Raw genomic sequence first — 15,527 nt, 5'->3', positions numbered from 1 at the left:
TAACTTTAATTTATGCTGTATTTTTGGGTCAAATCAGACTTTAACCCTTTCATGCACGAATTATGAGAACCTTAGTCAATATTTTTTTCTTGAGTGTTTTTGTTCCGTTTGTTGTTGTTTTTTTTGTTTGCTTGTTTGTTTTTTTATGAACGTATTTTTCATGCAGTTACAAAAATGTCCACTCAGCTGGACACCATGTATTTAAGTTTTGAAGCAAAGAAACATTTATTTAAAACTCATTATCAGAAAGTGATATACTGTGTGAAAACTATGAAATAAAAGCATTTTTAATGCCACTAATTGCTAAATTGCTAATGTTTTCTCACATTTTTTCATACTCTAATATTAGTTATTACTCATTTCATGGAGATAATATCCTCCTGAGACCCAGGAAATGGACAGTTTTAGCTTTTTTTACATTAAAAAATTGTCTTGATTGGAAAGTGCATCATGCAACAGTTTATTCAGATACATTTTTAAAACTATTTTTATTTATTGAGTGATTTTTTTTTTTTTTTTTTTAATGGAATGTCCTTTGCAATGCACAGCATTTTTATATAGTAAAACTGCCAAACTTTTGTCCCCTACCAAGGACAAAATGCATCGCTGGGTCTCAGGAGGATATGCAAAAAAAAAAATTTGTTTGTTAATTTCAGTCTAATAAGAATTAGCAATTGATTTACACTAAAACATGTTAGTGCAGATCAGGTTTATGAAGAACAGCAAAGTTACAGTAATTGTATGTATTGCAGTGTTTTGGATGATGCATAAGAGTCCTGATATGGAACTAAAACAACAAAACCCATGAATAAACAATAGAACAGCCATAGAATAGCTGTCCACTGTAGTGACCAGTATGCATGAAAGGGTTAAATGACGTATTGTTTTGGCTAAAGTTACTTCTTAGTAAAGCTCTTGGTTTCATAATCAGATCTTTCATGGTTTTTGTCTTCATTTTGAGATTCTGAACCTTGTGCTCCTACATGATTAGTAAACTAACTTAAACTGAGGCTAACCTAGTTTTTCAAATATCGTCGGCTTCCTGATAAAACCTGCGATGTGACTTTTGGCAAATTTTACAGGAGAAACAAAAAACTGTTTATATAACAGGAAACTGTGAAATATGACAAAAAAATATATATATCTGTTCATTTAATGTTAGTACTTACGATGGAATATAAACAACTTTCACAGGAGACTGAAATTTGAAGCTATAATAGGGGAGATAGCAGGTTTTTATACCCAACCAAAAATGTCACTCAGCAGGTTTTATCAGGAAGCCGACGATATGGGGGAACTGGAGAACAAAGATGGCCACATTAGCGCCACATAAGAAAATAAAAACACTTGTCACTACAAGTATAAAGTCATAAAATATAGATATAAAACCCGTAATTTTATGATAATAAAGTCGATTACAAAAAGAATCACAATGTTATGAGAATAAAGTTGTCCTTATGAAAAAAAAAAAAACCTCATAATTTAACAAAAATGTAATTCGTTTATGAGATTAAAGTCGTCATATTCCGACAAAAAAGCCATAATATTACAAGAATAATGTCGTTATTTAAAAACAGGTGGGAAAAATATCATAATATTACAAAAATAAAGTCATCCCCTGCTGGTCCACAGCAGTAGTATCTGTGTTGCATAAAGTACTTGATCTGAACTAGACTCAGTAAATCTCCTCAGTCCCAGTAGATCCTGCATATATTCACTGGGGTCAGTACATGGTCTACTGGAAATGCACTTTGGATCAGCTGGTTCTGGGCCCTAGTTTTGGACCTTGGTTGTCAGTGATGATGAAACCATGTATATTTGTTTCAGGTCAAAATAGCGATGATCCCCTACACCCTGGATGTCAGGATACTCCATTTCTGTCCACATGTCAGTGTTTGTGGACCAGTTGTTCTTTGGTAGCTCATACGAATCCATGTCCAGTCCAATTGTCCTGAATTTAATTTCATATTTCACATTTGCCTGGTCTGGCTGTGTTTACTGCTATACTCCGTCATGTTGAGCAGGTTGGTTTTTGCCACTCAGTCTGACTTAGAGGGGCGTGGCTTAGGGGGGAAGTGACGTATGTGCATACCCTCTATTGAACCCAATGAGACAAAATCAACATAGATCACCAGAAAACCTTAATAAACTGAACAAACATCATATTTTAGGTCCTTTACAACCACCCTTGTTTTCTTCAATTTCTTGCTCATTTTAATATCTGTTACAAAACTACACTAACCTTATTTGACTGCACTTGACTTCCACTTTTATAATTGTACATATATAGGATTTATATGTATATAGAGATTCTACTTTTCTTATTTTACTTTCCTTACATTTTTTATTGTATCTTGTATTTATAATTTACAAGAGAGACCACACAGTTCCTTCTATGTGTTTACGTACTTGGCGAATAAAGATGTAGAAGCCAATAATGTAATAACAACCGATAACGTAATAACAGCCGGTAATGTAATAAATTTGCCATTTTTAAAATGTAATAGGCCAATAATGTAATATCTGGCCAATGACGTAATAAAAGTCCTTAAACGATAACATAATAGCTATTGGCCAGTAATGTTAAAACTTATTATGTTATTAGCTCAGTTATTACATTTGCAAAGATTTTTTTTTTTTTTTTACCAGTCCAATAACATAATAACCAGCCAATAAGTTATAACATTACTGACCAAAAGTTATTATGTTATCGGTTCAGGACTTTTGTTATGTTGTTGCCCAGATATTATATTACACTGGGTTACAAAAAAAATATTTTTTGCAAGTTGTCTAGGTTTTTTCAACTGAATTAGGACCATTTTGCACCACTAAATCCAAAAATGACATCTGTTTTTCTCAATCAGGTCAGGTTTTTTTGTTAATTTGATTTGGAAAAATTTGATCTTCTCACAAAATTTTTGTGATTTTATCAGTTGATTTTTTTATATACAGGGTGGGGAAGCAAAATTTACAATATTTTGAGGCAGGGATTGAAAGACAGTGTATGACCAATTAGTTTATTGAAAGTCATGAGAATTTATTTGCCACAAGAAAATTGACATAATAGAAAATGTTTTTATTCTATGTGTCCTCCTTCTTTCTCAATAACTACCTTCACACGCTTCCTGAAACTTGCGCAAGTGTTCCTCAAATATTCGGGTGACAACTTCTCCCATTCTTCTTTAATAGTATCTTCCAGACTTTCTCGTAATAGTTTTGCTCATAGTCATTCTCTTCTTTCCATTATAAACAGTCTTTATGGACACTCCAACTATTTTTGAAATCTCCTTTGGTGTGACGAGTGCATTCAGCAAATCACACACTCTTTGACGTTTGCTTTCCTGATTACTCATATGGGCAAAAGTTTCTGAAAAGGTATGGATAATAGTGTTAGGTATGATTATGACATCAATATATGTTTGGTTTCAAAACAATTGACGTAGTGCCTGCTGAGAAAAAACAACTAAATGTTCATTGTAAATTTTGCTTCCCCACCCTGTAGTTCTCACCCAAAATAGGTTTTAAGAGAAAAAAAATCATTTTCTAACAGAATTCCTGTTAGGTACAATGGTGTATTCACCGCAGATGTAGCAGAATACGTCAGGCTCATAAATTGGCAAAAGTAAAATCTTCAGAACTCGTTTATTGCAAGAAATAGGAAAGAATTTTGCATCATATGATGTGAAAATGCCCATAAATGTAAGCAAAAATGTTAAAAAGCCAATATGTAGCATAGTTCAGAAAGTTGACCTGACTGAGCAAAATTAATGTGATTTTTGGATTCAGCACACCAAAATTATCCTAAATCAGCTCAAAAAACTTAAACAATAAATTTGTTGTTGACCAGTGTTATTGGCTTACTACATTTTAAATATGGCAAACTTATTACATTATCGGCCGTTATTACATTATTGGCTTCTACAAAAGATAATACTGATTCTGAAAATGAACGGGCATAACTATTGCAAACTAAACGCATGTTCTGCTACATTATTAACTTCACATTTAACACCGCCTGTCATGTCCATATTCACACATTGCTTTAGTGATGGAAAATGCACACCCCATCTGTCACGTAGGTTTGACAGATGTTGCCACTACTGTGAATTGTAGGGTATCATCTAGGCTAAAGGAGACACTTAAGGGCATGTCTCTCCTTTGCATTTAGATCATGAGAACAGCTCTTAACACAGCTGACACTCCGATATTTCCCTCCTTCTTGGTCATTTATTCTCCATCAGCCTCCAGCTCTGCACTCTCCTGTTCATCTTCTCTGATCAATAGACCATAGTCGCTGAAAAAATTATTAGACCACCCGTTGTTTTCTTCAGTTTCTTGTTCATTTTAATCCCTGGTACAACTAAAGGTACATTTGTTTGGACAATTATAATGATAACAACAAAAATAGCTCATTAGAGTTTATTTTAAAAGCTGATATCTAGCCATTTTCTATGGTTTTCTTGATAATAACCAAAATCACTTAAGTTTTTACGTCAATATCTATGGCATTGTACTGATAAAAACAGTGCTTTTAGGCATTCCATGTTCTCTTCTCTGTCTGTTTTAGTCACATGATACACACAGGAGTTAGTATTTGATTACACAACCATTGTTTTTGATGGTTTTTGATTGTCTAATTACACTGGTCAACAACAAATTTATTGTTTAAGTTTTTTGAGCTGATTTAGGATAATTTTGGTGTGCTGAATCCAAAAATCACATTAATTTTGCTCAGTCAGGTCAACTTTCTGAACTATGCTACATATTGGCTTTTTAACATTTTTGCTTACATTTATGGGCATTTTCACATCATATGATACAAAATTCTTTCATATTTCTTGCAATAAACGAGTTCTGAAGATTTTACTTTTGCCAATTTATGATTAATGGTTTTTTTTAATATTACAGGTGAATGAAATGGCTTCGACTAGAAGATCTTGCAAAAATAAGCCTGATGTATTCTGCTACATCTGCGGTGAATACACCATTGTACCTAACAGGAATCAAGTCACAAGTTTCATAAAGTGTGCTTACCAATCTGATTTTGGTATTAAACTTGGTGACCAAGATAAAGTTTGGGCGCCACACATGGTATGCAAGTCATGCACCGAGTATCTGCGTCAGTGGACCAAAGGCAAGAAGAGTTCTCTGAAGTTTGGAATTCCCATGATTTGGAGGGAGGCGACAAACCACGTCACTGACTGCTACTTCTGTGCTATTGATGTGACTGGAATCAACAGAAAGAACCGAAGCAGCCTCAATTCAATTTACATGTACTTACCTTTATCAATATCTATTATTCAGTTTACAGGAATTAAAGTTTGTAACACTTAATAAATGCATCCTGTTAGAAAATGATTTTTTTTCTCTTAAAACCTATTTTGGGTGAGAACTATATAAAAAAATCAACTGATAAAGTCACAAAAATGTAATCAATTTTGTGAGAAGATCAAATTTTTCAACATCAAATTAGCAAAAAAACCTGACCTGATTGAGAAAAACAGATGTCATTTTTGGATTTAGCGGTGCAGAATGGTCCTAATTCAGTTGAAAAAACCTAGACAACTTGCAAAAAACATTTTTTTGTAACCCAGTGTTATTTTTTCCGTGACTGTATGGGCAAAAAATGTCAGATTTGGGCCACTTTTACCTGCAGTATGAATGCAACCGAAGATGTTTTTACTAATTGTATTCAACCCGAGTGTAACCGTGTCAGTGCAGTTTAACTAATGTCATCTGTGTGAAATTACACAATGTCACATTATTAAAAAAAATAAATAAATAAATCCTACCCACAAAAATACAATGAATATGCATAGACACTATTTTGAGCTCCTATGGGCGATGTGTGAATGTGAGCCCACATTTATTACTGCAGTGCATGTCAGCGTGAATAAATAAATAATTAGAAAAGCACTCGGAGAGCACAGACCTCCACTGAGGCAGATCCGTTTTCAGTGAGATATAAGAATCTTTCAAGCAAAAAAATCTGCCAATGGAACAAGTGAAAACGATCTTGGTAAGATTTCTTGAAATAAGATTTTCAGGATCTATTGTCTAAAAATCAGTTCTTATATCTCACTGAAAAGTTACTCTTTAGGTGATTATGTTTTATTTTAAGTGTGATGAGATATTTTGACAAGAAATGAGAAAAATACACTCTGTAAGATTTAGATTTTTTCTAATGTTCCAAACGGGATTCTATAAAACTAGAACCCACGCTTGTATTCTCATCAGTTAGTGCATCCAGTTGGGAGACAACCATCTGGCATTTTAGCCAAATACACCTGGAAAAACAACAGTGGTGGTGGAGCCGTGGAAGAAGCTGTGTTTTGCAGGTGAAAACTATCCATCGATACAATAGACTGACATCTTTTCAAGTCTCCATTAATAGGTTTTTGTTATTTTTGCAAAGTTGCACATAGCTCCTTTAACCAATCAATCAAGCTACAATGAGCCATGTGTTATATCAAATATTTATGCCTTTAACCCATTAACCCCTGACGTGTCTGTATGATTTATTTTAACCCTTTCATGCATAGTGGTCACTCCAGTGGACAGTTACTCTACAGCTGTTCTCTTGTATATTCATGGATTTTGTTGTTTTTGTTCCATATCAGCCAAAATAATGGACACTTATGCATCATCCCAAACACTGCAATTCATACAATTACTGTAACGCTGCTGCTCTTGATAAACCCGATGCAGTACCATGTTTTAGTGTAAATCAATTGCTAATTGTTATTAGACTGTAATTAACAGTTTTCTGAAAGAAAAATTATTATTATTATTTTTTTTTTTTTTGCATATCCTCCTGAAACCCAACAATGCATTTTGTCCTCTGTAGGGGACAAAAGTTTGACAGTTTTACTTTAAAAATTCTGTGCATTGCAAAGGACATTCCATTAAAAAATCAATAAATAAATAAAAATAATTTTAAAAATGTATCTGAAAAAACTGTTGCATTATGCTATTTCCAATCAAGATAATTTTTTAATGTAAAAAAAACTGTAAAAAACTGTCAATTTCCTGGGTCTCAGAGGATATTATCTCCATGAAATGAGTAATAATTAATATTAGAGTATGATAAAATGTGAGAAAACATTAGCAATTTAGTGATTAGCGGCATTAAAAATGTTTTTATTTCATAGTTTTCACACAGTATATCACTTTCTGATGATTATTTTTAAATAAACGTTTGTTTGCTTCAAAACTTAAATGCATGGTGTCCAGCTGAGTGGACATTTTTGTAACTCCACAAAAAACAGGTTCATTAAAAAAAAAAAAAAAAAAAAAAAAAAATCAATTGCATTGTTTTTTTTATGCCTAAAGAGGAATAAAAACATTCAAGAAAAAAAATACTAAGGTTCTCATAATTCATGCATGAAAGGGTTAAATATTCATAATAAAAATTCAACCGTTTGCCCAATATGACAAATGTCAAAACATGCTGATAGAATACACCTTGTGCTTTCCACTGACCTCTGAGCATGTTCAGCGCACCCCCAGTTTGGGATTTTTTTCTTTTGTTTACACCATTCTTGTCGTTTTTTTGTTTTTACTGTTGTTTGCAGTGTTGTGGTGATTTTCCTTTATTTTTTTTATTGTGTTTTTACTGAGTTTTGACTGTGTAATTGCTTTTTGGAGTTCAACCAGATGCCAAAAAGCAGCTGGATTGGAAAAAAAAAGAGCATTAAAACCAAAACTACTGGGCCAAAATTAAAATCCTTGTTGTTCCGTGTGCTCCAGTTCACAGTTTATGTTCAACATCCTAAATCTCTGTACATTCTGACTGCCTTATTTAGTAAAAACCTGTCACACTTCAATTCCTCTCTTTGTCTTCTTCTGTTATTCCAACTTGTTTTGACCCTAAAACACAAAATAAAGCAAAACCACTGAAGAAAAGGAAAACAAGCACATACAAATACAAATTCACAGCGGCTCATTCACCTGGAATAATGTCTCAGGGGTTAAAAAGGTTAAAATCAATCAGTTTTTGTTTGTAAAACCGATGATATTTGGTTTAACTTGGGTCTGACAACACTCAAATAACTGAAATCTGCATGTGTTTGCAGGGAACGAGCAGATCTTTAATGAAATGTAATTAATGATGCGTACAGTAAGTATCATCAGTCAAGATCCCAAGACGTGTTAATGTGTTTGAACGGTGTGAAGTCGTTGTTAAGACACCTGTGGTGCAGCCGTATGGTTGCGTTCACTGCTGTACAGTCTCAGGTACAGTAATTACCAGAAGGTGTTTCACATCATTGGTTGAACAGCGTGTTCTTTATCACCCAGACCATTTGATAATAAAGCATTAATTCAATAAAAGCCTGTGGGTTTTGTGAACTCACAGCAGCAGTCACGTAATCTGTCTATTTACAAAGTCTTGATTACGACTGAAAATGACCCCTTATGGGAGTTCCATAGTATTAGTTATTATTCCACACTATTACAGAAGCGTACAGACTGTGGATCCAGTGTTCTAATCTTGTTACGTATCATGTAAGTGAGGGTTATTTAACACATACAGTCTGGAACATACTCACATTCCTACTTATTTTCAGAAAACACACACACACTGATACACAATTCATCTTTGGTACGCCATGAGATGTATTTGACTGAATGGTTTGGTTAAGGGATTACATAAACTAGGAGCATCTTGGTTAACTAAGAGTGCCCTCCTCAGTCTGAAGCCAAAAACTACAATTATGCCCCAAGTATATGTTTTGTACAAGTAAACATGTAGAACTGGTAAAAAAAAACAAACAAACAAACAAAAAAAAACATAATAATAATAATATGACTGTCATCATTGGATTATTAACCCTTGTGTGGTGTTCAGATTTTTGTTATTCAACCAGTGTTCACGGGTCTGGTGGACTCGCTGCTGTTGTGGGTTTTTAATTCAACATAATCCAACAATTTTATGTTAAACGGCTAAAATTTGCTTAGAGGTCTTATTTCTGTCTTTGTGCATAAGAAATCAATATAAGTGAATCCCCAAAGGAACTCTGTGTTGGTAAATGCAAGTTATACAAATTTACAGGATTTCAGTTCTGTTGCAACATGTTGATGGTCATATGAACTATGTTTTCAGCTCAAAAATGACCAATTTCATCACAATTAATGCTATATTTTCATGTCACAAATGGCCAAGTTTGATTTGAACTGAATTTACCTGAAAAACAAATATTCTATTCTTTTAGATTCCCCAGTTTTTCTTACAAGATTCTATCCTACATATCACGTTTTATTTTTACAGGTTCAATATGGAGTATGGTGCTGATCCATCCTGCTTGTTACGCCAATACATACATTAAGAGTGTCACACATCACTTTTTAAATCAACAGTTTTCTAATAATAAGCATTTTTATAAAGAAATAATTCTATATTGTTATTTACTCTTTAGTATGATGATAAACTATACAATAAATAATTCTGATCCTAGTTTTTGCACAGGGATCATTTGTGGAAACGGTGACATGGCTGCCGAGCATCAGTATGATGGGATCTGTAACAACCATGTCACATCCGTCCACTGCCACATTTTGTGTTTTTGTGTCAGCTGTTATTGTTTTAGATCCACAATACTAACATTTATGAATAAGAGGAGAATTAGCAATAGTAAGTCTATAAGTTTATTACTAATAAAGTACTGGTACTGACCAGATCATCATGGGTAATGTCACGTCCGTCCACCAGCAAAAGTTTTCACATACACGTGCTATTCAAAATCCAATATTTCTGAAAATATAGCTTCCACTGTCAAATAATATCAGTAGTCTATGCACAAATGGATTAGCATTATTTCAACTCAGTTCTATGCATTTCTTACAACTGTTTGGGTTTTTTTTTTGACAAAAATGGCCACTCATTTGACCCCCTAAGTAAATTTTAGCTGATATAGATTTATGAGTTCATCGTCCACAGGCTTTAACCAGGTTCTGAATAGGTCCTCCTCCAATCACTTCTGTTGAAACTTACATTTTCCTATTTTGCCGACATTTGCTGATATTACCTCTGCTCTTTCGCCGTAGCATGAGCACACTCACAGTACACTGCATTCCAAGCATCCGGTGTTGTGACTTTGTGTATCGGCCATAAACAATAGCCAATTAAAGGGTTCTGCCTGTCAATCATCACACTATACTTCCGATCAAAAGTATTAAATGTTTATATAATCAAAATGAATTGTGAATAACATTGCTTTATTCCATCAAGTGTATTCAATTTTTTTTAATGTCTCTGGACATTGAATTTAATGCTTTTTTAATGCCATTTAAGGCCTTAATTTTCACAAAATCAAATAACTTTTAATGCTTTTTAATGACCAAGAGAAACCCTGAATAAATATTCTTGGGTTTGTGTTCTCACGTTCACATATAAAGGCTGAAAAACGGAAACAAGTAAAAAAAACTCCGAACTCCAGTGCTGGTTTATTGCATGTATTTATTGTCCAGGTACCTTTAAATGGTAACCATGCTAGTTAGTGAACAGAAACAGGTCCAGAATGTGCTGACTGGGCTGCTGGTTGATGTCAATTCAAGTTGTACATATTTACACAGAATAAATGTGGAATAGTGACAATGAGTAAGAAACACTTTGCAAAACATGAAAAAAGTCTAAACAAAACAAAGTAAGGCTAGTCTCTTACATATGTTCCCATATCTGTTTCAAAGTTGCACTGCAGACATCATTAGCATAGTGATAAAGGCACTCGGATGTTTATTATATACATTACATTGATCTTAAATAAGGGAAGTTCGCTTTTAGGGCTTTCACAGTAACAAGCGTAACAAAAAAAAACAAAAACAATCATAATAAATTGAATATCCTAATAACAGTGAAACTCAAGGTAACACGTACAGAATCGTACTTATGTGCTCAAAAATGTATAATTTAACACAATTCCACTAGAAAAAAAAAAAAAAAAATCACATAATATATTAATTTAAAAAAAAAAAATCAGCATCATCACCAAAGGCAGCATCAAATAAATGCATCTCAAATAAACAAATAATCCTTATGCTGAGTTTCTATGCGACAACATACATGATATAACGCTCTGGATTCAAGGTCCACTTATTTTTCTGCTCATTCTTCAGACCAAACAGGCTTTTATTGTACTAGTTTCTTTAAACTTTTGTTCACAATGTATAGTCTGAAGAAAAGGACATGCTAGCCTTGAATGATCCCCCAGCTGTTTGTTCCTTTCAGTTTCATTTTCTATGCAGTTTCTTTACATAAGGTCCAATTTGAGTTTTTCCTATGTTGCAATAATAATGAAAACCTACAATATTCCTGCAAGCTTCATGAATACTTCCGTCAGTGATATATTTATGCATTCATCCCGAGAGGCTTTCTTGCTCTTTGCAAAGAATATAAAACATTCTGTCCTGCACTGCAAGAGACACCACAACATTTGCAGAACAAGGACATTAACCCTTAAAGACCTAAACAGCCACTGGCAACAACAAGCGCCGACTGATGAACCGCTAATCTTTTCAATACATGGAAAAATTCAGGTAAAATGTAGTTTTTCAGCTTTTCAGCAGCATCAGATTTGTCTCTTTCAGACGTTTACGGACTATATAGTGAACATGGAAACATGTATTTTCTACAAAAATTAATCACCAATAAAACCCAGGTAGTTTGATAAATGATAGTGGTTGTAGATGCTAGTTTTTATTTACAATTAACCCATAAAGACCCAAACAGCCACCGTCGACAACAACCATCCACTGATCTTGGACGTTCAGAGGCTCAGTAGTTACCGTGGAAACACCGTCATCTTCTACAACATTGACTCACCAGTAAAACCCATGGAATTGGATCAATGACATTAAGTGGAGATGTTCGATTTTGTTCAGTTAATGATAGATTTTACTGAAAAAGTCATTTTTTTCTCATGTTTTATCTGTTTTTGATGTTAACCCTCAAATGTAACCTCAGTATGATGATTAAAGTACATGATTAGTCAAATAAACATAAGAAAATTCCAGATTTTCACTGAAAAAAGTAAACTGTAGAGGATAATATTATGACAAGTGGCGATAAATCACTTAAGAAAGGTTAAATAGAGAGAAAAATTAATTTGGGAACCGACACAAAAGTAGCACTGGATCTTTATGGGTTGATAATATTCAATAACTTAAACTCGAGTTGAATATTAACCCATAAAGACCCAAACCATCTACTGATCTAAACTGTTTAATACCTGTTGATCCACTAATCCTATCAATACATGTAAATAATTGATGTAAAATGCAGTTTGTCATGTTTTCATGGTCATCAGATGTGACACATTTGGACGTTCAGAGGCTCTGTAGTTATCGTGGAAACACCACCATCTTCTACAACATTGATTCACCATGGAGTTTGATCAATGACAGTGAATGGACACATTTGTTTTTACATTCAGTTAATGATATATTATACTGAAAAAGTCGCATTTTCTTCAGTTTTTCACTATTTTGATGTAATAACCTTTGAATTTAATCTGAGTTTTTATGAACATATACATGATCAGTGAATTAAACATGGGAAAATATATGATTTACACTGAAAAATGCAAAACACAAAGGATAATATTACAATAAATGGTGATAGATCACTTAAAAAATGATTAAATATAAAGAAAAATTCATTTGGGAGCTGACATAAATGTAGCACCGGGTCTTTATGGGTTAATCTGAGCTTTTATGAACATGTGCATAATGAGTAAATTAAATGTAGGAAAATACTGGATTTTTACTGAAAAATGCAAAATGAAGAGGATAATATTCTATGAAATGATGATAAATCACTTAGTGGAGGTTATGCTTGTTTTATGCTCAGTTAATGATAAATCTTACTGAAAATGTCACCCTTTCTTAATTTTTCTGTTTTGATTTAATAAGCTTTGAATTTACTCTGAGTGTTCATGAACATCTAAATTAAGTATAGGAAAATAAATATATTAAAAATACATGATGTGCAGTGAAAAGTGAAAAAGACAGTAGATAATATTTTTTTTAAAAATTGTGATAAATCACTTAAGAGAAGAAAATTCATTTGGGAACTGACATAAAATTAGCACTGGGTCTTTATGGGTTAATGATATATTTTGCTGAAAAAGTCACCTTTTCTCATTTTTGATATATCCATTGAATTCAGTCCGAGCTTTAATGACCATCTACATCCCTGGTCCTCGAGAATGGTCATAATCAGGCTTTTGCAGAGCTCGATGATACAGTCGCGGAAAAAATTATTAGACCATCAAAAATCATCAAAAATTATGGTTATGCAATCAAGTACTAACTCCTGTGTATATCATGTGACTAAAACAAACAGAAAAGAAAACATGGAATGCATAAAAGCACTGTTTTTGGCAGAACAATGCCATAGATATTGATGTAAGAACTTAAATGTTTTTGGTTATTATCAAGAAAACATGGAAAATGACTAGATATCAGCTCTGAAATTAAACTCTTATGAGCTATTTTTGTTGTTATCATTATATTTGTCCAAATAAATGTACCTTTAGTTATACCAGGCATTAAAATGAACATGAAATTGAAGAAAACAAGCGTGGTCTAATTTTTTTTTTTTTCCGCAACTGTGTAGGCTTATCATTTGAATCAGGTGTGTTTGAAGAGGGATACATCTAAAACATGCAGGATAGTGGCTCTTGAGGACCAGGGATTTGCACGATCAGTGAATTACATCTAGGAAAATACCTGATTTTCACTGAACAATGCGAAATGCAGATTGTGTTATTATAATATAAACCAGGGGTGTCAAACTCATTTTAGTCCAGGGGCCACATTCAGCGCAAATTGATCTCAAGTGGGCCGGACCAGTAAAACAATAGCATAATAACCTGTTAATAATGACGACTCCAAATTTTTCTCTTTGTTTTAGTGCAATCAAAATTAAATTATAAAAATATGTACATTTGCAAACTATCCAAACAAAAATGATGTGAACAACCTGAAAAAAACCTTAAATTTCTTAAGAAAAATAAGTGCAATTTTAACAGTATTACACCTCAACTTACCATTTACACATGCATATTACGGATTGGATCTACAAAGGCACAAAATATTTAATAACAGGAAGAATAATTAATAATTAAAATTTCACTTTCGAAATTTCAGGTTTTTCGCATTTTATTGTTAACGGTTTGTAAATGTTAATATTTTCATCATTTAATGTAAGTTTTTACACTAAAACAAAGAGAGAAATTTGGAGTTGTCCTTACTTATTCATAGATGTAATGTAATATTATGTTTTTCACATTAAACTAAGAAAATTTGGAGTCATTATTTATAGGTTATTATGCTATTATTTTAGTTGAGATCACATTGGTCTGTATGTGGAACCTGAACAAAAACGACTACGACATCCTTGATTGTTAATATCTTAAGTGTAATTTTTGCTGATTTATCCCGCGGGCTAGATTTGGACCCTTTGGCGGGCCGTATTTGGCCCCCGGGCCAAATGTTTGACACCCCTGATATAAACCAATCAGGAAAATTTAAAAATAGCCAAAAATACATTTGGAAGTCGCCACAAAAAATAGCAGTAGGTCTTTAAGGGGTTAAAAGTATAAATTAAGTGCCTCCCACAGTATGAAGATGTGTTTCAGTGTGACTTAAGAGCACAGCTAAAGTACCTAGCTTCTTTTTTTTTCTCTTTGGTGTAATGTGATCTAACAGAAAAGTAGATCATTTGTGCTATTAATTCATTCCTGCGAGACACAAGATGAAGCGTTGCTAAGCTAAAGAGCTAATAATTAATAAACTACGCAGTGATTCAGGCTTTCACGTCTTTGCGTATCACCGACGGGACGTACATTTACGGGCCTCAAAGTGAAAACCAGCGTTGACATGATTGTCGGATTTCAGTCGGTGGATGTTAGCCCTCGTCGTTTCTCGAAAATGAGAGATAAGCTGAACTCTCTGGGCACTTAACGCTGAAATACGTCATTACAGAGCTCTAACAGGCTTTTCATTCAAATGCTGAGACGACCTGTGACGAACAGGTTTGTGACGGTGGAGGTTTACGGAAAGAAAAGCTTGAAGGCAGAACTCGACTCTGGACACTGAACACTCAGCACTGTCATTGTTTTTAACGGGAATAGTCGCTGTGTTTTCATTCACTCTGGCACTACTTTATCCCTTGTTATTAATACATTTCGTCAATTTAGCTCAATTTAGCTCAACATATATAATTTATTTTTAGCTGTAGTTGCTTTTTTCTGTGGCTTCTAATTATAAAACACGATGCCGATTACATTTAATACAAGCAGTTGCATAGATATTCAAATTTCCAATTATGTCATTTACACAAGACTCATCATATTCGCTGTGGTTTTTCAAGGCAGTTTTTTTTACCTGTTAAATATGTTGGGCAAGAAACAACGAAGCAAAAAAGACTCAACGTGAATGTAGCTCGAGGCTCATTTATGTAGCGTTTTACACAAAGTGACCAGAAAAACATCTTATATAATATGTTCAATTATTTGTTTATAACTAAG

This window comes from Sphaeramia orbicularis, chromosome 8 (assembly GCF_902148855.1).
Source record: "Sphaeramia orbicularis chromosome 8, fSphaOr1.1, whole genome shotgun sequence".
Classification (NCBI taxonomy): Eukaryota; Metazoa; Chordata; class Actinopteri; order Kurtiformes; family Apogonidae; genus Sphaeramia; species Sphaeramia orbicularis.
Note: the sequence above shows the minus strand (reverse complement) of the source record.